Source organism: Balaenoptera ricei, unplaced genomic scaffold (assembly GCF_028023285.1).
Source record: "Balaenoptera ricei isolate mBalRic1 unplaced genomic scaffold, mBalRic1.hap2 scaffold_417, whole genome shotgun sequence".
NCBI classification, from domain to species: domain Eukaryota; kingdom Metazoa; phylum Chordata; class Mammalia; order Artiodactyla; family Balaenopteridae; genus Balaenoptera; species Balaenoptera ricei.
In genome coordinates this window covers 22,253-44,892 of record NW_026777618.1, presented here as the reverse complement: position 1 = coordinate 44,892, position 22,640 = coordinate 22,253, and the positions used below count along the sequence as shown (strand labels likewise).

The 22,640-nt window shown below is 55.2% G+C and overlaps 13 non-coding genes across 13 annotated transcripts; all 13 read left to right on the top strand.

Moving 5' to 3' along the window:
• Positions 1-144: 144 nt before the first annotated feature.
• LOC132358871 (small nucleolar RNA SNORD116) lies at positions 145-236 on the top strand. Its single transcript, XR_009500610.1, has one exon. It is a non-coding gene; the product is annotated as a small nucleolar RNA SNORD116 (small nucleolar RNA).
• A 2,429-nt stretch (positions 237-2,665) lies between these two features.
• LOC132358821 (small nucleolar RNA SNORD116) lies at positions 2,666-2,757 on the top strand. The gene has a single exon (XR_009500563.1). It is a non-coding gene; the product is annotated as a small nucleolar RNA SNORD116 (small nucleolar RNA).
• A 2,448-nt stretch (positions 2,758-5,205) lies between these two features.
• On the top strand, positions 5,206-5,297 carry LOC132358807 (small nucleolar RNA SNORD116). The gene has a single exon (XR_009500549.1). It is a non-coding gene; the product is annotated as a small nucleolar RNA SNORD116 (small nucleolar RNA).
• A 389-nt stretch (positions 5,298-5,686) lies between these two features.
• Positions 5,687-5,778, top strand: LOC132358870 (small nucleolar RNA SNORD116). Its single transcript, XR_009500609.1, has one exon. It is a non-coding gene; the product is annotated as a small nucleolar RNA SNORD116 (small nucleolar RNA).
• A 2,429-nt stretch (positions 5,779-8,207) lies between these two features.
• LOC132358854 (small nucleolar RNA SNORD116) lies at positions 8,208-8,299 on the top strand. The gene has a single exon (XR_009500593.1). It is a non-coding gene; the product is annotated as a small nucleolar RNA SNORD116 (small nucleolar RNA).
• Positions 8,300-10,747: 2,448 nt separating this feature from the next.
• Positions 10,748-10,839, top strand: LOC132358806 (small nucleolar RNA SNORD116). Its single transcript, XR_009500548.1, has one exon. It is a non-coding gene; the product is annotated as a small nucleolar RNA SNORD116 (small nucleolar RNA).
• Positions 10,840-11,228: 389 nt separating this feature from the next.
• LOC132358869 (small nucleolar RNA SNORD116) lies at positions 11,229-11,320 on the top strand. Its single transcript, XR_009500608.1, has one exon. It is a non-coding gene; the product is annotated as a small nucleolar RNA SNORD116 (small nucleolar RNA).
• A 2,429-nt stretch (positions 11,321-13,749) lies between these two features.
• Positions 13,750-13,841, top strand: LOC132358842 (small nucleolar RNA SNORD116). Its single transcript, XR_009500581.1, has one exon. It is a non-coding gene; the product is annotated as a small nucleolar RNA SNORD116 (small nucleolar RNA).
• Positions 13,842-16,289: 2,448 nt separating this feature from the next.
• Positions 16,290-16,381, top strand: LOC132358804 (small nucleolar RNA SNORD116). The gene has a single exon (XR_009500547.1). It is a non-coding gene; the product is annotated as a small nucleolar RNA SNORD116 (small nucleolar RNA).
• Positions 16,382-16,770: 389 nt separating this feature from the next.
• LOC132358868 (small nucleolar RNA SNORD116) lies at positions 16,771-16,862 on the top strand. Its single transcript, XR_009500607.1, has one exon. It is a non-coding gene; the product is annotated as a small nucleolar RNA SNORD116 (small nucleolar RNA).
• Positions 16,863-19,291: 2,429 nt separating this feature from the next.
• Positions 19,292-19,383, top strand: LOC132358810 (small nucleolar RNA SNORD116). The gene has a single exon (XR_009500552.1). It is a non-coding gene; the product is annotated as a small nucleolar RNA SNORD116 (small nucleolar RNA).
• A 2,448-nt stretch (positions 19,384-21,831) lies between these two features.
• LOC132358803 (small nucleolar RNA SNORD116) lies at positions 21,832-21,923 on the top strand. The gene has a single exon (XR_009500546.1). It is a non-coding gene; the product is annotated as a small nucleolar RNA SNORD116 (small nucleolar RNA).
• Positions 21,924-22,312: 389 nt separating this feature from the next.
• LOC132358867 (small nucleolar RNA SNORD116) lies at positions 22,313-22,404 on the top strand. Its single transcript, XR_009500606.1, has one exon. It is a non-coding gene; the product is annotated as a small nucleolar RNA SNORD116 (small nucleolar RNA).
• Positions 22,405-22,640: the final 236 nt, after the last annotated feature.

Genomic DNA, 22,640 nt, shown 5'->3' with positions numbered 1-22,640 from the left:
TCCTGGGGCACCCGAGCTCCGATGCCCTGAGACGTGGGTGCACTTCCTGCCCCGTGGCTCGAGTCTGGCCGCTCCCTACTGCTGAGAGGATTGAGCTTGCTGACAGTCCGCGACTTTGCACGTCCAGCCTTTGAGCAGGAGCGTGGATCAGTGAGGACTCCCATAAATGCATTCCTTGGAAATCTAAACAGAATGAATGAGCAATACCTACCGTCTTCTCATCCTAACTGAGGTCCAGCACGTGGCTCCCAAAGGAAAATTAGGGAGAGGTCCATGTTGCATTTGCTACTGTGGGCGTGCGCAGCAACATTGTTCAAGTGGAGGGTGGCGGGCTTCTCGTGCAGAAAGAGCCATGTGGAAAGGAGCCTGGGATGTCCATCTACGTGGGAAGGCTAAGGACAACTTGACGTCTCTGGGCACCTGAGTCTAGCCAGAACTGCTATCCCCTGCCGCGGTCAGCGTGCGGGTGCGAAAGGAAGCGTGAGCCACTGGTACTCCTCTGGCTTGCCATTGAGATCTACAGGCCACCCTCAAGCTCAGGTCGTTGCCTTGTTCCCGCAAGGAAACAGAAGTCTCTGCACTCAGGGTCAGAGAAGGAGTCCTGGCCAGGCCAGGCGTCTATGTCATGTTCAGCTTGGGAGGTGGGATATAGTTTAGGTTTGCCCTGATGGTCGGGGGAAATCAAATGGGCCACTGTCCCCGGGATTTGGGCGACGCTGATGGCGCCTCCTTGGGTTGTGTCCTGCTTGTGTGTTGTGTGTGGAGAGTTTGGAAAGTGCCTTAGGCAAATCCAGGGGATATCAAGCTACTTAGGTGAGGGGTGGATTCGTTTGGATCCTGGTGGAGAGAGCAAGGCAAGGCAAGCGGGAAATACACGGGAGAGTGTTGACTAAGCCCACAGGCTTACTGTTGGGTGGATAGATCGGTATGGGTGGATATGTCGGTGGACATAGGGTTCCCGGAACTCTTTTGGGATATCTTCAGGAGCATTTGGAGCCCCGTGTAGGGAAGGAATACAGGTGCACATTCGTGGACCATCCCAACCTTTTCCTCTCCTTTCTCAATGTGCTTCACGGCGGGTCCTTGTTCCAGCGAATGGTGCCTTCACGGCACAGTATGGTGTCTTCTCACTGGGACCGATTTGGAGCCGTTGGGATGTTTTGTCCCTGTGTGGCCTCATTGCCCCTATGTTGAGGATGTTAAGGTGTTCCTTAGGACAGCCCAGCGTCATTGCTATACCAGGTCGGCATAGCATTCCCTGAGGTTTGGAGCTCTTCCCGGAGGTCTTTGGGCCCAACCATGCAGTAAGAAGGGAGTCGGCCGCCAAGGCAACGCTACAGGTTTAAGGGCTGGAGTGAATGTGTGCTGCAGGGGTCATTTTGTCCTGCCACCTTCTGGTGCTGCGAGCCTGTGATCTCCAGCATGCATGGCTTCAAGCCAGAGAAGCCATGCCGGTTCAAGGGTCCAGGATGTTGGGTGCGTTCTCTCATTGCACGGCTGTGGGTGACACGTTGGTTCTGGAGGACCTGGGTCTCATGGTTTCTCCAAGGTCTTGTCCTTGAAGGGAAGAATGCGAATGTGCAAGGTGCTACAATAAGTTACCCAGTTGCTGCAAGTGTTTGGCCCGCCATTTTGGGCATTGGAATGGCTCCCTTGCCATTAGCTTTGGTTGCGGTCCTAGGGAAGTTCCTCTGGCTTGGCAGGAGACCAGGAAGTATGCCTGCTGGTGAGTCTCCCTTGATCAGTCCAGGGGTTCTTCAGGTGCCCTTTGTCACGGGTCCCTTCGAGCCGCTTTTGATGGAGGTCGTCTTATTCAGCCAAGGGCCCTTCCCTTATGGAAGATCTCTCCCCTTGAGGGCGTGTCCACTGTGTTTAATCATAAGGGCCAAACGCGTGTTTGTTCCCATAGAGGGCACTTGCTCTTAGGCTGAGGGGGCACAGTTGTCCTGAGGGTGTCTCAGGGGATCAGGAAGACATCCTTTTGCTGTGATGGAGGGCAGATTGCTCAGGAGAGGAATTTCAGGGCCCGAGACCAGGGGGTTGTTGGTCGGTGGCACTCTTTGTCCTGATGGCCGCACGCTCTGAAGGCGCCAGTGCCACGATGCTTTCACGTTTGCCTGCGGACACACAGGCAAGATGGACAGTAAATGAAATGTTGAGGAGAGATAGAACACACAATGCTGGGTGGTATCGCCCTTTCCCTCGGTGCGCCTGTGCACCCTCCTCAAGCATGCGTGTGTTCTCTCACCCCGAGCCAGGTGGAATGCCAGGGAAGGAATGCCAGCAGCAGCCTGGGGCCATCCGTATAATCCCTGATACCCGTTGAAGTGAGGACGGTGTGGCAAGGCGAGGCCAGCCGAAGGAGTCTCAGAGGGGTGTTGGCGTGCATTCCATGAGGATCCTGCTTTAACCCTTGTTGCGGTAAGCGACACTTCTTTGCTAAACCTAAAGGTTTGGCGATGGGAACGTGTGCACCGGGGCTACACCCTCACCTTCTGGTCTTTTCTCGGGGAACACGAGCTTTGATGCCCTGAGAACTGGCTGCATTTCCTGACCCGTGGCTCGGCTCTGCTGGCCACTTCCGTAACGCTGATATGATTCAGCTCGCTGGCCGTCCCATGGTGGAATCTGCAACTTTGCATGTCCACCGTTTGAGCATGTGCTTGGATCGATGATGACTCCCACAAATGCATTCCTTGGAAATCTGAACAAAATGAGTGAGAAATCCCTACCGTCTCCTCGTTGGAACTGAGGTCCAGCACGTGGCTCCCCAAAGGAAAGTAGGGAGAGGTTCACGTTGCATTTGCGGCCGTGGGTGTCTACAGCCACGTTGTTCAAGTTGAGGGTTGTGGTCATCTCCTGGGGAGAAGAGCCATTGGGAAAGGAGCCTGGGATGCCAATCCAGGTGGGAAGGCTTGGGACAGCGTGCCGTCTCTGGGTTCCTTGGTCTAGCCAGGACTGCTGTCCCCTGCCACGGTTCAGCATGCAGGTAGGAGAGGAAGCGTGAGCCATTGCTCGTCCTGCCACCTGCACTTGAGTTCTACAGGCTGCCCCCACCTGCTGGTCATTGCCTTGTGGCCTCAAAGAAACAGAAGTCTGTAGGCTCAGGGTCAGAACAGGATTCCAGGCCTAGGGCAGGCTTCTTTGTCATGTTCTGCTTGGGAGACCAGATGCAGTTTAGGTTTCTCCTGCTGAGGGGAGAAATCAAATGGGCCACTGTTCCTGGGAGTTTGGCCAATCTGATGGCTCCTCCTCGGGTTGTGTCCTGCTTGTGTGTGCTGTGTGAAGGGGCTGGAAAATGCCTTAGTCAAACTTGGTCACGGCAAGCTTCTTTGGTGAGGGGTGGCTCTGGCATCTTGCCATGACACGTTGGGATCCCGGTGGAGAGAGAGTAAGGCAAGGCGAGTGAAAGAGCCACGTGAGATGGCTGGCTAAGCCCACAGGTTTACTGGTGGGTGGATAGATCGACGGTGGCCATGGGGTTCCCGGAACACATTTGGGATTCCCTCAGGAGCATCTGGAGGCACGTGTAGGGAGGGAATACGGGAGCACATTTGTGGACTGTCCCGCCTCTTTCCTCTCCCTGGTCGATTTGCTTCATGGCGGGTTCTTGTGCCAGCGAATGGTTGCCTTCATGGCACAGTATGGTGTCTTCTCATGGGGGCCGATTTGGAGGCCTTGGGGTGTTTTGTCCCTGTCTGACCACGTTCCCCCTGTGTTGAAGATGTGAAGGTGTTCCTGAGGACAGCCAGGCATCGTTTCTATACCCGGCCCACATAGCGTTCCCTGAGGATTGGAGCTCTACCCGGAGGTCATTGGGTGCCACCGTGCAGAAACAAGGGAGTTGGCTGCCAAGGAAAGGCTGCAGGTTTAAGGGCAGGAGAGGATGTGTGGTGTGGGTGTCATTTTTCCTGCCACCCGCTGGTGCGTCGAGACTGTGGTAACCGGCGAGCCTGGCCACAGGCTAGACAAGTCATACCGGTTCAAGTGTCTAGGCTGTTGTCTGGGTTCTGTCGTTGCATGGCTGTGGGTAACAAGTTGCTTGTAGAGGACCTGGGCCTCAGGGTTTCCCCAATGTCACGTCACTGATGGGCCCAGAGGGTGAAAGTACCAGACACCACTGCAAGTTACACAATTGCTGCAAGGGTTTGCCCCGCCACGTTGGGCGTCGGAATGGTTCCGATGCCATTAGCTTTGTGTGTGGGCCAAGGGTAGGTTGCCAGTCTTGGCAGCAGGCCAGGAAGTCTGGCTGCAGGTGAATCTCCATTGTTCAGTCCAGGAGTTCCTCTGGTGCGTTTTGTCACCGGTCCCTACAAGCTGCTTTTGTTGGAGCTCGTCCCATTTGGCCAAGGGCTGTTCCCTTGTAGAAGATCTCAGGGACCACATTTCCCCTTGAGGGTGAATCCATTGTGTGGAAGCGTATGCGCCAGGAGTGGTTTGGTTCCCCAGAGGGCAGTGGCTTTTACGCTGAGTAATCCCAGTTCCCCTGAGGGTGTCTCAGCAGTTCAGGATGACATCCTTATGCTGTGTCGGCGGGGAGGTGGCTCAGGCAGGAAAGTTCAAGGCCCATACCGGGGCGTTGATGGACGACTGTGCTCTTTGTGCTGATGCCCGTGCGCTCTGAAGGCATCTGTGCCACGATGCATTCACGTTTGGCTGTGGACACACAGACATGATGGACTGCAAATGAAATGTTGAGGGGAGATATAGCGCACGTCGGTGGGCGGTATCACCCTTTGCCTCTGTGCGCCCGTTCACTTTTCTCAAACATCCCTGTGTTCTGTCACCCTGAGGCATGTGGTGGAGTGCCAGGGAACAAACACCTGCAGCAGCATAGGGCCCTCTGTATAGTCCATGATACCTGGCGAAGTGAGGAGAGTGCGGCAAGGTGAGGCAAGTCAAGGCAAAAGAGTCTCAGCGTGGTTTTGGCGTGAAGTCCTTGAGGCTCCTCGTAGGAACCTTGTGGTGGTGAGTGGAACTTCTTTGCAGAAACCTAGATGTTTGGCCACGGGGACTTGTGCACTGAGACTACACCCTCACCTTCTTGGCTCTTGCAGGGGAACCCCAGATCTGATGCCATGATCCTTAGCTCCATTTGCAGCCCCGTGGGTCGCCTCTGGCCACTCCTGACTGCTGACATGATTGAGATCGGTGGCTGCCCCGCAGTGGAGCCTGCGACTTTGAACGTGCAGCCTTTGAGCAGGTGGATTGATGATGACTCCCATAAATGCACTGCTTGGAACTCTGAACAAATGAATGGGTCTCAGGTTTCTCCGCGGTCATGTCACTGACGGGCCTGGGGGCGAAAATACAAGGCGCCAGGGCAAGTAACCCAGTTGCTGCAAGGGTTTGCCCTGCCAGTTTGGGCATTGGAATATCTCCGATGCCAATAGCTTTCTGTGTGATCCAAGGGCATCGCCTCTGGCTCGACAAGGTTCCTGGTAGGAACCTTGTGGGGGTAAACGGAACTTCTTTGAAGAAACCTAGAAGTTTGGCCACGGGGACTTGTGCTACGAGACTACACCGTCACATTCTGGGCTCTTCCTGGGGCACCCGAGCTCCGATGCCCTGAGACGTGGGTGCACTTCCTGCCCCGTGGCTCGAGTCTGGCCGCTCCCTACTGCTGAGAGGATTGAGCTTGCTGACAGTCCGCGACTTTGCACGTCCAGCCTTTGAGCAGGAGCGTGGATCAGTGAGGACTCCCATAAATGCATTCCTTGGAAATCTAAACAGAATGAATGAGCAATACCTACCGTCTTCTCATCCTAACTGAGGTCCAGCACGTGGCTCCCAAAGGAAAATTAGGGAGAGGTCCATGTTGCATTTGCTACTGTGGGCGTGCGCAGCAACATTGTTCAAGTGGAGGGTGGCGGGCTTCTCGTGCAGAAAGAGCCATGTGGAAAGGAGCCTGGGATGTCCATCTACGTGGGAAGGCTAAGGACAACTTGACGTCTCTGGGCACCTGAGTCTAGCCAGAACTGCTATCCCCTGCCGCGGTCAGCGTGCGGGTGCGAAAGGAAGCGTGAGCCACTGGTACTCCTCTGGCTTGCCATTGAGATCTACAGGCCACCCTCAAGCTCAGGTCGTTGCCTTGTTCCCGCAAGGAAACAGAAGTCTCTGCACTCAGGGTCAGAGAAGGAGTCCTGGCCAGGCCAGGCGTCTATGTCATGTTCAGCTTGGGAGGTGGGATATAGTTTAGGTTTGCCCTGATGGTCGGGGGAAATCAAATGGGCCACTGTCCCCGGGATTTGGGCGACGCTGATGGCGCCTCCTTGGGTTGTGTCCTGCTTGTGTGTTGTGTGTGGAGAGTTTGGAAAGTGCCTTAGGCAAATCCAGGGGATATCAAGCTACTTAGGTGAGGGGTGGATTCGTTTGGATCCTGGTGGAGAGAGCAAGGCAAGGCAAGCGGGAAATACACGGGAGAGTGTTGACTAAGCCCACAGGCTTACTGTTGGGTGGATAGATCGGTATGGGTGGATATGTCGGTGGACATAGGGTTCCCGGAACTCTTTTGGGATATCTTCAGGAGCATTTGGAGCCCCGTGTAGGGAAGGAATACAGGTGCACATTCGTGGACCATCCCAACCTTTTCCTCTCCTTTCTCAATGTGCTTCACGGCGGGTCCTTGTTCCAGCGAATGGTGCCTTCACGGCACAGTATGGTGTCTTCTCACTGGGACCGATTTGGAGCCGTTGGGATGTTTTGTCCCTGTGTGGCCTCATTGCCCCTATGTTGAGGATGTTAAGGTGTTCCTTAGGACAGCCCAGCGTCATTGCTATACCAGGTCGGCATAGCATTCCCTGAGGTTTGGAGCTCTTCCCGGAGGTCTTTGGGCCCAACCATGCAGTAAGAAGGGAGTCGGCCGCCAAGGCAACGCTACAGGTTTAAGGGCTGGAGTGAATGTGTGCTGCAGGGGTCATTTTGTCCTGCCACCTTCTGGTGCTGCGAGCCTGTGATCTCCAGCATGCATGGCTTCAAGCCAGAGAAGCCATGCCGGTTCAAGGGTCCAGGATGTTGGGTGCGTTCTCTCATTGCACGGCTGTGGGTGACACGTTGGTTCTGGAGGACCTGGGTCTCATGGTTTCTCCAAGGTCTTGTCCTTGAAGGGAAGAATGCGAATGTGCAAGGTGCTACAATAAGTTACCCAGTTGCTGCAAGTGTTTGGCCCGCCATTTTGGGCATTGGAATGGCTCCCTTGCCATTAGCTTTGGTTGCGGTCCTAGGGAAGTTCCTCTGGCTTGGCAGGAGACCAGGAAGTATGCCTGCTGGTGAGTCTCCCTTGATCAGTCCAGGGGTTCTTCAGGTGCCCTTTGTCACGGGTCCCTTCGAGCCGCTTTTGATGGAGGTCGTCTTATTCAGCCAAGGGCCCTTCCCTTATGGAAGATCTCTCCCCTTGAGGGCGTGTCCACTGTGTTTAATCATAAGGGCCAAACGCGTGTTTGTTCCCATAGAGGGCACTTGCTCTTAGGCTGAGGGGGCACAGTTGTCCTGAGGGTGTCTCAGGGGATCAGGAAGACATCCTTTTGCTGTGATGGAGGGCAGATTGCTCAGGAGAGGAATTTCAGGGCCCGAGACCAGGGGGTTGTTGGTCGGTGGCACTCTTTGTCCTGATGGCCGCACGCTCTGAAGGCGCCAGTGCCACGATGCTTTCACGTTTGCCTGCGGACACACAGGCAAGATGGACAGTAAATGAAATGTTGAGGAGAGATAGAACACACAATGCTGGGTGGTATCGCCCTTTCCCTCGGTGCGCCTGTGCACCCTCCTCAAGCATGCGTGTGTTCTCTCACCCCGAGCCAGGTGGAATGCCAGGGAAGGAATGCCAGCAGCAGCCTGGGGCCATCCGTATAATCCCTGATACCCGTTGAAGTGAGGACGGTGTGGCAAGGCGAGGCCAGCCGAAGGAGTCTCAGAGGGGTGTTGGCGTGCATTCCATGAGGATCCTGCTTTAACCCTTGTTGCGGTAAGCGACACTTCTTTGCTAAACCTAAAGGTTTGGCGATGGGAACGTGTGCACCGGGGCTACACCCTCACCTTCTGGTCTTTTCTCGGGGAACACGAGCTTTGATGCCCTGAGAACTGGCTGCATTTCCTGACCCGTGGCTCGGCTCTGCTGGCCACTTCCGTAACGCTGATATGATTCAGCTCGCTGGCCGTCCCATGGTGGAATCTGCAACTTTGCATGTCCACCGTTTGAGCATGTGCTTGGATCGATGATGACTCCCACAAATGCATTCCTTGGAAATCTGAACAAAATGAGTGAGAAATCCCTACCGTCTCCTCATTGGAACTGAGGTCCAGCACGTGGCTCCCCAAAGGAAAGTAGGGAGAGGTTCACGTTGCATTTGCGGCCGTGGGTGTCTACAGCCACGTTGTTCAAGTTGAGGGTTGTGGTCATCTCCTGGGGAGAAGAGCCATTGGGAAAGGAGCCTGGGATGCCAATCCAGGTGGGAAGGCTTGGGACAGCGTGCCGTCTCTGGGTTCCTTGGTCTAGCCAGGACTGCTGTCCCCTGCCACGGTTCAGCATGCAGGTAGGAGAGGAAGCGTGAGCCATTGCTCGTCCTGCCACCTGCACTTGAGTTCTACAGGCTGCCCCCACCTGCTGGTCATTGCCTTGTGGCCTCAAAGAAACAGAAGTCTGTAGGCTCAGGGTCAGAACAGGATTCCAGGCCTAGGGCAGGCTTCTTTGTCATGTTCTGCTTGGGAGACCAGATGCAGTTTAGGTTTCTCCTGCTGAGGGGAGAAATCAAATGGGCCACTGTTCCTGGGAGTTTGGCCAATCTGATGGCTCCTCCTCGGGTTGTGTCCTGCTTGTGTGTGCTGTGTGAAGGGGCTGGAAAATGCCTTAGTCAAACTTGGTCACGGCAAGCTTCTTTGGTGAGGGGTGGCTCTGGCATCTTGCCGTGACACGTTGGGATCCCGGTGGAGAGAGAGTAAGGCAAGGCGAGTGAAAGAGCCACGTGAGATGGCTGGCTAAGCCCACAGGTTTACTGGTGGGTGGATAGATCGACGGTGGCCATGGGGTTCCCGGAACACATTTGGGATTCCCTCAGGAGCATCTGGAGGCACGTGTAGGGAGGGAATACGGGAGCACATTTGTGGACTGTCCCGCCTCTTTCCTCTCCCTGGTCGATTTGCTTCATGGCGGGTTCTTGTGCCAGCGAATGGTTGCCTTCATGGCACAGTATGGTGTCTTCTCATGGGGGCCGATTTGGAGGCCTTGGGGTGTTTTGTCCCTGTCTGACCACGTTCCCCCTGTGTTGAAGATGTGAAGGTGTTCCTGAGGACAGCCAGGCATCGTTTCTATACCCGGCCCACATAGCGTTCCCTGAGGATTGGAGCTCTACCCGGAGGTCATTGGGTGCCACCGTGCAGAAACAAGGGAGTTGGCTGCCAAGGAAAGGCTGCAGGTTTAAGGGCAGGAGAGGATGTGTGGTGTGGGTGTCATTTTTCCTGCCACCCGCTGGTGCGTCGAGACTGTGGTAACCGGCGAGCCTGGCCACAGGCTAGACAAGTCATACCGGTTCAAGTGTCTAGGCTGTTGTCTGGGTTCTGTCGTTGCATGGCTGTGGGTAACAAGTTGCTTGTAGAGGACCTGGGCCTCAGGGTTTCCCCAATGTCACGTCACTGATGGGCCCAGAGGGTGAAAGTACCAGACACCACTGCAAGTTACACAATTGCTGCAAGGGTTTGCCCCGCCACGTTGGGCGTCGGAATGGTTCCGATGCCATTAGCTTTGTGTGTGGGCCAAGGGTAGGTTGCCAGTCTTGGCAGCAGGCCAGGAAGTCTGGCTGCAGGTGAATCTCCATTGTTCAGTCCAGGAGTTCCTCTGGTGCGTTTTGTCACCGGTCCCTACAAGCTGCTTTTGTTGGAGGTCGTCCCATTTGGCCAAGGGCCGTTCCCTTGTGGAAGATCTCAGGGACCACATTTCCCCTTGAGGGTGAATCCATTGTGTGGAAGCATATGCGCCAGGAGTGGTTTCGTTCCCCAGAGGGCAGTGGCTCTTACGCTGAGTAATCCCAGTTCCCCTGAGGGTGTCTCAGCAGTTCAGGATGACATCCTTATGCTGTGTCGGCGGGGAGGTGGCTCAGGCAGGAAAGTTCAAGGCCCATACCGGGGCGTTGATGGACGACTGTGCTCTTTGTGCTGATGCCCGTGCGCTCTGAAGGCATCTGTGCCACGATGCATTCACGTTTGGCTGTGGACACACAGACATGATGGACTGCAAATGAAATGTTGAGGGGAGATATAGCGCACGTCAGTGGGCGGTATCACCCTTTGCCTCTGTGCGCCCGTTCACTTTTCTCAAACATCCCTGTGTTCTGTCACCCTGAGGCATGTGGTGGAGTGCCAGGGAACAAACACCTGCAGCAGCATAGGGCCCTCTGTATAGTCCATGATACCTGGCGAAGTGAGGAGAGTGCGGCAAGGTGAGGCAAGTCAAGGCAAAAGAGTCTCAGCGTGGTTTTGGCGTGAAGTCCTTGAGGCTCCTCGTAGGAACCTTGTGGTGGTGAATGGAACTTCTTTGCAGAAACCTAGATGTTTGGCCACGGGGACTTGTGCACTGAGACTACACCCTCACCTTCTTGGCTCTTGCAGGGGAACCCCAGATCTGATGCCATGATCCTTAGCTCCATTTGCAGCCCCGTGGGTCGCCTCTGGCCACTCCTGACTGCTGACATGATTGAGATCGGTGGCTGCCCCGCAGTGGAGCCTGCGACTTTGAACGTGCAGCCTTTGAGCAGGTGGATTGATGATGACTCCCATAAATGCACTGCTTGGAACTCTGAACAAATGAATGGGTCTCAGGTTTCTCCGCGGTCATGTCACTGACGGGCCTGGGGGCGAAAATACAAGGCGCCAGGGCAAGTAACCCAGTTGCTGCAAGGGTTTGCCCTGCCAGTTTGGGCATTGGAATATCTCCGATGCCAATAGCTTTCTGTGTGATCCAAGGGCATCGCCTCTGGCTCGACAAGGTTCCTGGTAGGAACCTTGTGGGGGTAAACGGAACTTCTTTGAAGAAACCTAGAAGTTTGGCCACGGGGACTTGTGCCACGAGACTACACCATCACATTCTGGGCTCTTCCTGGGGCACCCGAGCTCCGATGCCCTGAGACGTGGGTGCACTTCCTGCCCCGTGGCTCGAGTCTGGCCGCTCCCTACTGCTGAGAGGATTGAGCTTGCTGACAGTCCGCGACTTTGCACGTCCAGCCTTTGAGCAGGAGCGTGGATCAGTGAGGACTCCCATAAATGCATTCCTTGGAAATCTAAACAGAATGAATGAGCAATACCTACCGTCTTCTCATCCTAACTGAGGTCCAGCACGTGGCTCCCAAAGGAAAATTAGGGAGAGGTCCATGTTGCATTTGCTACTGTGGGCGTGCGCAGCAACATTGTTCAAGTGGAGGGTGGCGGGCTTCTCGTGCAGAAAGAGCCATGTGGAAAGGAGCCTGGGATGTCCATCTACGTGGGAAGGCTAAGGACAACTTGACGTCTCTGGGCACCTGAGTCTAGCCAGAACTGCTATCCCCTGCCGCGGTCAGCGTGCGGGTGCGAAAGGAAGCGTGAGCCACTGGTACTCCTCTGGCTTGCCATTGAGATCTACAGGCCACCCTCAAGCTCAGGTCGTTGCCTTGTTCCCGCAAGGAAACAGAAGTCTCTGCACTCAGGGTCAGAGAAGGAGTCCTGGCCAGGCCAGGCGTCTATGTCATGTTCAGCTTGGGAGGTGGGATATAGTTTAGGTTTGCCCTGATGGTCGGGGGAAATCAAATGGGCCACTGTCCCCGGGATTTGGGCGACGCTGATGGCGCCTCCTTGGGTTGTGTCCTGCTTGTGTGTTGTGTGTGGAGAGTTTGGAAAGTGCCTTAGGCAAATCCAGGGGATATCAAGCTACTTAGGTGAGGGGTGGATTCGTTTGGATCCTGGTGGAGAGAGCAAGGCAAGGCAAGCGGGAAATACACGGGAGAGTGTTGACTAAGCCCACAGGCTTACTGTTGGGTGGATAGATCGGTATGGGTGGATATGTCGGTGGACATAGGGTTCCCGGAACTCTTTTGGGATATCTTCAGGAGCATTTGGAGCCCCGTGTAGGGAAGGAATACAGGTGCACATTCGTGGACCATCCCAACCTTTTCCTCTCCTTTCTCAATGTGCTTCACGGCGGGTCCTTGTTCCAGCGAATGGTGCCTTCACGGCACAGTATGGTGTCTTCTCACTGGGACCGATTTGGAGCCGTTGGGATGTTTTGTCCCTGTGTGGCCTCATTGCCCCTATGTTGAGGATGTTAAGGTGTTCCTTAGGACAGCCCAGCGTCATTGCTATACCAGGTCGGCATAGCATTCCCTGAGGTTTGGAGCTCTTCCCGGAGGTCTTTGGGCCCAACCATGCAGTAAGAAGGGAGTCGGCCGCCAAGGCAACGCTACAGGTTTAAGGGCTGGAGTGAATGTGTGCTGCAGGGGTCATTTTGTCCTGCCACCTTCTGGTGCTGCGAGCCTGTGATCTCCAGCATGCATGGCTTCAAGCCAGAGAAGCCATGCCGGTTCAAGGGTCCAGGATGTTGGGTGCGTTCTCTCATTGCACGGCTGTGGGTGACACGTTGGTTCTGGAGGACCTGGGTCTCATGGTTTCTCCAAGGTCTTGTCCTTGAAGGGAAGAATGCGAATGTGCAAGGTGCTACGATAAGTTACCCAGTTGCTGCAAGTGTTTGGCCCGCCATTTTGGGCATTGGAATGGCTCCCTTGCCATTAGCTTTGGTTGCGGTCCTAGGGAAGTTCCTCTGGCTTGGCAGGAGACCAGGAAGTATGCCTGCTGGTGAGTCTCCCTTGATCAGTCCAGGGGTTCTTCAGGTGCCCTTTGTCACGGGTCCCTTCGAGCCGCTTTTGATGGAGGTCGTCTTATTCAGCCAAGGGCCCTTCCCTTATGGAAGATCTCTCCCCTTGAGGGCGTGTCCACTGTGTTTAATCATAAGGGCCAAACGCGTGTTTGTTCCCATAGAGGGCACTTGCTCTTAGGCTGAGGGGGCACAGTTGTCCTGAGGGTGTCTCAGGGGATCAGGAAGACATCCTTTTGCTGTGATGGAGGGCAGATTGCTCAGGAGAGGAATTTCAGGGCCCGAGACCAGGGGGTTGTTGGTCGGTGGCACTCTTTGTCCTGATGGCCGCACGCTCTGAAGGCGCCAGTGCCACGATGCTTTCACGTTTGCCTGCGGACACACAGGCAAGATGGACAGTAAATGAAATGTTGAGGAGAGATAGAACACACAATGCTGGGTGGTATCGCCCTTTCCCTCGGTGCGCCTGTGCACCCTCCTCAAGCATGCGTGTGTTCTCTCACCCCGAGCCAGGTGGAATGCCAGGGAAGGAATGCCAGCAGCAGCCTGGGGCCATCCGTATAATCCCTGATACCCGTTGAAGTGAGGACGGTGTGGCAAGGCGAGGCCAGCCGAAGGAGTCTCAGAGGGGTGTTGGCGTGCATTCCATGAGGATCCTGCTTTAACCCTTGTTGCGGTAAGCGACACTTCTTTGCTAAACCTAAAGGTTTGGCGATGGGAACGTGTGCACCGGGGCTACACCCTCACCTTCTGGTCTTTTCTCGGGGAACACGAGCTTTGATGCCCTGAGAACTGGCTGCATTTCCTGACCCGTGGCTCGGCTCTGCTGGCCACTTCCGTAACGCTGATATGATTCAGCTCGCTGGCCGTCCCATGGTGGAATCTGCAACTTTGCATGTCCACCGTTTGAGCATGTGCTTGGATCGATGATGACTCCCACAAATGCATTCCTTGGAAATCTGAACAAAATGAGTGAGAAATCCCTACCGTCTCCTCATTGGAACTGAGGTCCAGCACGTGGCTCCCCAAAGGAAAGTAGGGAGAGGTTCACGTTGCATTTGCGGCCGTGGGTGTCTACAGCCACGTTGTTCAAGTTGAGGGTTGTGGTCATCTCCTGGGGAGAAGAGCCATTGGGAAAGGAGCCTGGGATGCCAATCCAGGTGGGAAGGCTTGGGACAGCGTGCCGTCTCTGGGTTCCTTGGTCTAGCCAGGACTGCTGTCCCCTGCCACGGTTCAGCATGCAGGTAGGAGAGGAAGCGTGAGCCATTGCTCGTCCTGCCACCTGCACTTGAGTTCTACAGGCTGCCCCCACCTGCTGGTCATTGCCTTGTGGCCTCAAAGAAACAGAAGTCTGTAGGCTCAGGGTCAGAACAGGATTCCAGGCCTAGGGCAGGCTTCTTTGTCATGTTCTGCTTGGGAGACCAGATGCAGTTTAGGTTTCTCCTGCTGAGGGGAGAAATCAAATGGGCCACTGTTCCTGGGAGTTTGGCCAATCTGATGGCTCCTCCTCGGGTTGTGTCCTGCTTGTGTGTGCTGTGTGAAGGGGCTGGAAAATGCCTTAGTCAAACTTGGTCACGGCAAGCTTCTTTGGTGAGGGGTGGCTCTGGCATCTTGCCGTGACACGTTGGGATCCCGGTGGAGAGAGAGTAAGGCAAGGCGAGTGAAAGAGCCACGTGAGATGGCTGGCTAAGCCCACAGGTTTACTGGTGGGTGGATAGATCGACGGTGGCCATGGGGTTCCCGGAACACATTTGGGATTCCCTCAGGAGCATCTGGAGGCACGTGTAGGGAGGGAATACGGGAGCACATTTGTGGACTGTCCCGCCTCTTTCCTCTCCCTGGTCGATTTGCTTCATGGCGGGTTCTTGTGCCAGCGAATGGTTGCCTTCATGGCACAGTATGGTGTCTTCTCATGGGGGCCGATTTGGAGGCCTTGGGGTGTTTTGTCCCTGTCTGACCACGTTCCCCCTGTGTTGAAGATGTGAAGGTGTTCCTGAGGACAGCCAGGCATCGTTTCTATACCCGGCCCACATAGCGTTCCCTGAGGATTGGAGCTCTACCCGGAGGTCATTGGGTGCCACCGTGCAGAAACAAGGGAGTTGGCTGCCAAGGAAAGGCTGCAGGTTTAAGGGCAGGAGAGGATGTGTGGTGTGGGTGTCATTTTTCCTGCCACCCGCTGGTGCGTCGAGACTGTGGTAACCGGCGAGCCTGGCCACAGGCTAGACAAGTCATACCGGTTCAAGTGTCTAGGCTGTTGTCTGGGTTCTGTCGTTGCATGGCTGTGGGTAACAAGTTGCTTGTAGAGGACCTGGGCCTCAGGGTTTCCCCAATGTCACGTCACTGATGGGCCCAGAGGGTGAAAGTACCAGACACCACTGCAAGTTACACAATTGCTGCAAGGGTTTGCCCCGCCACGTTGGGCGTCGGAATGGTTCCGATGCCATTAGCTTTGTGTGTGGGCCAAGGGTAGGTTGCCAGTCTTGGCAGCAGGCCAGGAAGTCTGGCTGCAGGTGAATCTCCATTGTTCAGTCCAGGAGTTCCTCTGGTGCGTTTTGTCACCGGTCCCTACAAGCTGCTTTTGTTGGAGGTCGTCCCATTTGGCCAAGGGCCGTTCCCTTGTGGAAGATCTCAGGGACCACATTTCCCCTTGAGGGTGAATCCATTGTGTGGAAGCATATGCGCCAGGAGTGGTTTCGTTCCCCAGAGGGCAGTGGCTCTTACGCTGAGTAATCCCAGTTCCCCTGAGGGTGTCTCAGCAGTTCAGGATGACATCCTTATGCTGTGTCGGCGGGGAGGTGGCTCAGGCAGGAAAGTTCAAGGCCCATACCGGGGCGTTGATGGACGACTGTGCTCTTTGTGCTGATGCCCGTGCGCTCTGAAGGCATCTGTGCCACGATGCATTCACGTTTGGCTGTGGACACACAGACATGATGGACTGCAAATGAAATGTTGAGGGGAGATATAGCGCACGTCAGTGGGCGGTATCACCCTTTGCCTCTGTGCGCCCGTTCACTTTTCTCAAACATCCCTGTGTTCTGTCACCCTGAGGCATGTGGTGGAGTGCCAGGGAACAAACACCTGCAGCAGCATAGGGCCCTCTGTATAGTCCATGATACCTGGCGAAGTGAGGAGAGTGCGGCAAGGTGAGGCAAGTCAAGGCAAAAGAGTCTCAGCGTGGTTTTGGCGTGAAGTCCTTGAGGCTCCTCGTAGGAACCTTGTGGTGGTGAATGGAACTTCTTTGCAGAAACCTAGATGTTTGGCCACGGGGACTTGTGCACTGAGACTACACCCTCACCTTCTTGGCTCTTGCAGGGGAACCCCAGATCTGATGCCATGATCCTTAGCTCCATTTGCAGCCCCGTGGGTCGCCTCTGGCCACTCCTGACTGCTGACATGATTGAGATCGGTGGCTGCCCCGCAGTGGAGCCTGCGACTTTGAACGTGCAGCCTTTGAGCAGGTGGATTGATGATGACTCCCATAAATGCACTGCTTGGAACTCTGAACAAATGAATGGGTCTCAGGTTTCTCCGCGGTCATGTCACTGACGGGCCTGGGGGCGAAAATACAAGGCGCCAGGGCAAGTAACCCAGTTGCTGCAAGGGTTTGCCCTGCCAGTTTGGGCATTGGAATATCTCCGATGCCAATAGCTTTCTGTGTGATCCAAGGGCATCGCCTCTGGCTCGACAAGGTTCCTGGTAGGAACCTTGTGGGGGTAAACGGAACTTCTTTGAAGAAACCTAGAAGTTTGGCCACGGGGACTTGTGCCACGAGACTACACCATCACATTCTGGGCTCTTCCTGGGGCACCCGAGCTCCGATGCCCTGAGACGTGGGTGCACTTCCTGCCCCGTGGCTCGAGTCTGGCCGCTCCCTACTGCTGAGAGGATTGAGCTTGCTGACAGTCCGCGACTTTGCACGTCCAGCCTTTGAGCAGGAGCGTGGATCAGTGAGGACTCCCATAAATGCATTCCTTGGAAATCTAAACAGAATGAATGAGCAATACCTACCGTCTTCTCATCCTAACTGAGGTCCAGCACGTGGCTCCCAAAGGAAAATTAGGGAGAGGTCCATGTTGCATTTGCTACTGTGGGCGTGCGCAGCAACATTGTTCAAGTGGAGGGTGGCGGGCTTCTCGTGCAGAAAGAGCCATGTGGAAAGGAGCCTGGGATGTCCATCTACGTGGGAAGGCTAAGGACAACTTGACGTCTCTGGGCACCTGAGTCTAGCCAGAACTGCTATCCCCTGCCGCGGTCAGCGTGCGGGTGCGAAAGGAAGCGTGAGCCACTGGTACTCCTCTGGCTTGCCATTGAGATCTACAGGCCACCCTCAAGCTCAGGTCGTTGCCTTGTTCCCGCAAGGAAACAGAAGTCTCTGCACTCAGGGTCAGAGAAGGAGTCCTGGCCAGGCCAGGCGTCTATGTCATGTTCAGCTTGGGAGGTGGGATATAGTTTAGGTTTGCCCTGATGGTCGGGGGAAATCAAATGGGCCACTGTCCCCGGGATTTGGGCGACGCTGATGGCGCCTCCTTGGGTTGTGTCCTGCTTGTGTGTTGTGTGTGGAGAGTTTGGAAAGTGCCTTAGGCAAATCCAGGGGATATCAAGCTACTTAGGTGAGGGGTGGATTCGTTTGGATCCTGGTGGAGAGAGCAAGGCAAGGCAAGCGGGAAATACACGGGAGAGTGTTGACTAAGCCCACAGGCTTACTGTTGGGTGGATAGATCGGTATGGGTGGATATGTCGGTGGACATAGGGTTCCCGGAACTCTTTTGGGATATCTTCAGGAGCATTTGGAGCCCCGTGTAGGGAAGGAATACAGGTGCACATTCGTGGACCATCCCAACCTTTTCCTCTCCTTTCTCAATGTGCTTCACGGCGGGTCCTTGTTCCAGCGAATGGTGCCTTCACGGCACAGTATGGTGTCTTCTCACTGGGACCGATTTGGAGCCGTTGGGATGTTTTGTCCCTGTGTGGCCTCATTGCCCCTATGTTGAGGATGTTAAGGTGTTCCTTAGGACAGCCCAGCGTCATTGCTATACCAGGTCGGCATAGCATTCCCTGAGGTTTGGAGCTCTTCCCGGAGGTCTTTGGGCCCAACCATGCAGTAAGAAGGGAGTCGGCCGCCAAGGCAACGCTACAGGTTTAAGGGCTGGAGTGAATGTGTGCTGCAGGGGTCATTTTGTCCTGCCACCTTCTGGTGCTGCGAGCCTGTGATCTCCAGCATGCATGGCTTCAAGCCAGAGAAGCCATGCCGGTTCAAGGGTCCAGGATGTTGGGTGCGTTCTCTCATTGCACGGCTGTGGGTGACACGTTGGTTCTGGAGGACCTGGGTCTCATGGTTTCTCCAAGGTCTTGTCCTTGAAGGGAAGAATGCGAATGTGCAAGGTGCTACAATAAGTTACCCAGTTGCTGCAAGTGTTTGGCCCGCCATTTTGGGCATTGGAATGGCTCCCTTGCCATTAGCTTTGGTTGCGGTCCTAGGGAAGTTCCTCTGGCTTGGCAGGAGACCAGGAAGTATGCCTGCTGGTGAGTCTCCCTTGATCAGTCCAGGGGTTCTTCAGGTGCCCTTTGTCACGGGTCCCTTCGAGCCGCTTTTGATGGAGGTCGTCTTATTCAGCCAAGGGCCCTTCCCTTATGGAAGATCTCTCCCCTTGAGGGCGTGTCCACTGTGTTTAATCATAAGGGCCAAACGCGTGTTTGTTCCCATAGAGGGCACTTGCTCTTAGGCTGAGGGGGCACAGTTGTCCTGAGGGTGTCTCAGGGGATCAGGAAGACATCCTTTTGCTGTGATGGAGGGCAGATTGCTCAGGAGAGGAATTTCAGGGCCCGAGACCAGGGGGTTGTTGGTCGGTGGCACTCTTTGTCCTGATGGCCGCACGCTCTGAAGGCGCCAGTGCCACGATGCTTTCACGTTTGCCTGCGGACACACAGGCAAGATGGACAGTAAATGAAATGTTGAGGAGAGATAGAACACACAATGCTGGGTGGTATCGCCCTTTCCCTCGGTGCGCCTGTGCACCCTCCTCAAGCATGCGTGTGTTCTCTCACCCCGAGCCAGGTGGAATGCCAGGGAAGGAATGCCAGCAGCAGCCTGGGGCCATCCGTATAATCCCTGATACCCGTTGAAGTGAGGACGGTGTGGCAAGGCGAGGCCAGCCGAAGGAGTCTCAGAGGGGTGTTGGCGTGCATTCCATGAGGATCCTGCTTTAACCCTTGTTGCGGTAAGCGACACTTCTTTGCTAAACCTAAAGGTTTGGCGATGGGAACGTGTGCACCGGGGCTACACCCTCACCTTCTGGTCTTTTCTCGGGGAACACGAGCTTTGATGCCCTGAGAACTGGCTGCATTTCCTGACCCGTGGCTCGGCTCTGCTGGCCACTTCCGTAACGCTGATATGATTCAGCTCGCTGGCCGTCCCATGGTGGAATCTGCAACTTTGCATGTCCACCGTTTGAGCATGTGCTTGGATCGATGATGACTCCCACAAATGCATTCCTTGGAAATCTGAACAAAATGAGTGAGAAATCCCTACCGTCTCCTCGTTGGAACTGAGGTCCAGCACGTGGCTCCCCAAAGGAAAGTAGGGAGAGGTTCACGTTGCATTTGCGGCCGTGGGTGTCTACAGCCACGTTGTTCAAGTTGAGGGTTGTGGTCATCTCCTGGGGAGAAGAGCCATTGGGAAAGGAGCCTGGGATGCCAATCCAGGTGGGAAGGCTTGGGACAGCGTGCCGTCTCTGGGTTCCTTGGTCTAGCCAGGACTGCTGTCCCCTGCCACGGTTCAGCATGCAGGTAGGAGAGGAAGCGTGAGCCATTGCTCGTCCTGCCACCTGCACTTGAGTTCTACAGGCTGCCCCCACCTGCTGGTCATTGCCTTGTGGCCTCAAAGAAACAGAAGTCTGTAGGCTCAGGGTCAGAACAGGATTCCAGGCCTAGGGCAGGCTTCTTTGTCATGTTCTGCTTGGGAGACCAGATGCAGTTTAGGTTTCTCCTGCTGAGGGGAGAAATCAAATGGGCCACTGTTCCTGGGAGTTTGGCCAATCTGATGGCTCCTCCTCGGGTTGTGTCCTGCTTGTGTGTGCTGTGTGAAGGGGCTGGAAAATGCCTTAGTCAAACTTGGTCACGGCAAGCTTCTTTGGTGAGGGGTGGCTCTGGCATCTTGCCATGACACGTTGGGATCCCGGTGGAGAGAGAGTAAGGCAAGGCGAGTGAAAGAGCCACGTGAGATGGCTGGCTAAGCCCACAGGTTTACTGGTGGGTGGATAGATCGACGGTGGCCATGGGGTTCCCGGAACACATTTGGGATTCCCTCAGGAGCATCTGGAGGCACGTGTAGGGAGGGAATACGGGAGCACATTTGTGGACTGTCCCGCCTCTTTCCTCTCCCTGGTCGATTTGCTTCATGGCGGGTTCTTGTGCCAGCGAATGGTTGCCTTCATGGCACAGTATGGTGTCTTCTCATGGGGGCCGATTTGGAGGCCTTGGGGTGTTTTGTCCCTGTCTGACCACGTTCCCCCTGTGTTGAAGATGTGAAGGTGTTCCTGAGGACAGCCAGGCATCGTTTCTATACCCGGCCCACATAGCGTTCCCTGAGGATTGGAGCTCTACCCGGAGGTCATTGGGTGCCACCGTGCAGAAACAAGGGAGTTGGCTGCCAAGGAAAGGCTGCAGGTTTAAGGGCAGGAGAGGATGTGTGGTGTGGGTGTCATTTTTCCTGCCACCCGCTGGTGCGTCGAGACTGTGGTAACCGGCGAGCCTGGCCACAGGCTAGACAAGTCATACCGGTTCAAGTGTCTAGGCTGTTGTCTGGGTTCTGTCGTTGCATGGCTGTGGGTAACAAGTTGCTTGTAGAGGACCTGGGCCTCAGGGTTTCCCCAATGTCACGTCACTGATGGGCCCAGAGGGTGAAAGTACCAGACACCACTGCAAGTTACACAATTGCTGCAAGGGTTTGCCCCGCCACGTTGGGCGTCGGAATGGTTCCGATGCCATTAGCTTTGTGTGTGGGCCAAGGGTAGGTTGCCAGTCTTGGCAGCAGGCCAGGAAGTCTGGCTGCAGGTGAATCTCCATTGTTCAGTCCAGGAGTTCCTCTGGTGCGTTTTGTCACCGGTCCCTACAAGCTGCTTTTGTTGGAGCTCGTCCCATTTGGCCAAGGGCTGTTCCCTTGTAGAAGATCTCAGGGACCACATTTCCCCTTGAGGGTGAATCCATTGTGTGGAAGCGTATGCGCCAGGAGTGGTTTGGTTCCCCAGAGGGCAGTGGCTTTTACGCTGAGTAATCCCAGTTCCCCTGAGGGTGTCTCAGCAGTTCAGGATGACATCCTTATGCTGTGTCGGCGGGGAGGTGGCTCAGGCAGGAAAGTTCAAGGCCCATACCGGGGCGTTGATGGACGACTGTGCTCTTTGTGCTGATGCCCGTGCGCTCTGAAGGCATCTGTGCCACGATGCATTCACGTTTGGCTGTGGACACACAGACATGATGGACTGCAAATGAAATGTTGAGGGGAGATATAGCGCACGTCGGTGGGCGGTATCACCCTTTGCCTCTGTGCGCCCGTTCACTTTTCTCAAACATCCCTGTGTTCTGTCACCCTGAGGCATGTGGTGGAGTGCCAGGGAACAAACACCTGCAGCAGCATAGGGCCCTCTGTATAGTCCATGATACCTGGCGAAGTGAGGAGAGTGCGGCAAGGTGAGGCAAGTCAAGGCAAAAGAGTCTCAGCGTGGTTTTGGCGTGAAGTCCTTGAGGCTCCTCGTAGGAACCTTGTGGTGGTGAGTGGAACTTCTTTGCAGAAACCTAGATGTTTGGCCACGGGGACTTGTGCACTGAGACTACACCCTCACCTTCTTGGCTCTTGCAGGGGAACCCCAGATCTGATGCCATGATCCTTAGCTCCATTTGCAGCCCCGTGGGTCGCCTCTGGCCACTCCTGACTGCTGACATGATTGAGATCGGTGGCTGCCCCGCAGTGGAGCCTGCGACTTTGAACGTGCAGCCTTTGAGCAGGTGGATTGATGATGACTCCCATAAATGCACTGCTTGGAACTCTGAACAAATGAATGGGTCTCAGGTTTCTCCGCGGTCATGTCACTGACGGGCCTGGGGGCGAAAATACAAGGCGCCAGGGCAAGTAACCCAGTTGCTGCAAGGGTTTGCCCTGCCAGTTTGGGCATTGGAATATCTCCGATGCCAATAGCTTTCTGTGTGATCCAAGGGCATCGCCTCTGGCTCGACAAGGTTCCTGGTAGGAACCTTGTGGGGGTAAACGGAACTTCTTTGAAGAAACCTAGAAGTTTGGCCACGGGGACTTGTGCTACGAGACTACACCGTCACATTCTGGGCTCTTCCTGGGGCACCCGAGCTCCGATGCCCTGAGACGTGGGTGCACTTCCTGCCCCGTGGCTCGAGTCTGGCCGCTCCCTACTGCTGAGAGGATTGAGCTTGCTGACAGTCCGCGACTTTGCACGTCCAGCCTTTGAGCAGGAGCGTGGATCAGTGAGGACTCCCATAAATGCATTCCTTGGAAATCTAAACAGAATGAATGAGCAATACCTACCGTCTTCTCATCCTAACTGAGGTCCAGCACGTGGCTCCCAAAGGAAAATTAGGGAGAGGTCCATGTTGCATTTGCTACTGTGGGCGTGCGCAGCAACATTGTTCAAGTGGAGGGTGGCGGGCTTCTCGTGCAGAAAGAGCCATGTGGAAAGGAGCCTGGGATGTCCATCTACGTGGGAAGGCTAAGGACAACTTGACGTCTCTGGGCACCTGAGTCTAGCCAGAACTGCTATCCCCTGCCGCGGTCAGCGTGCGGGTGCGA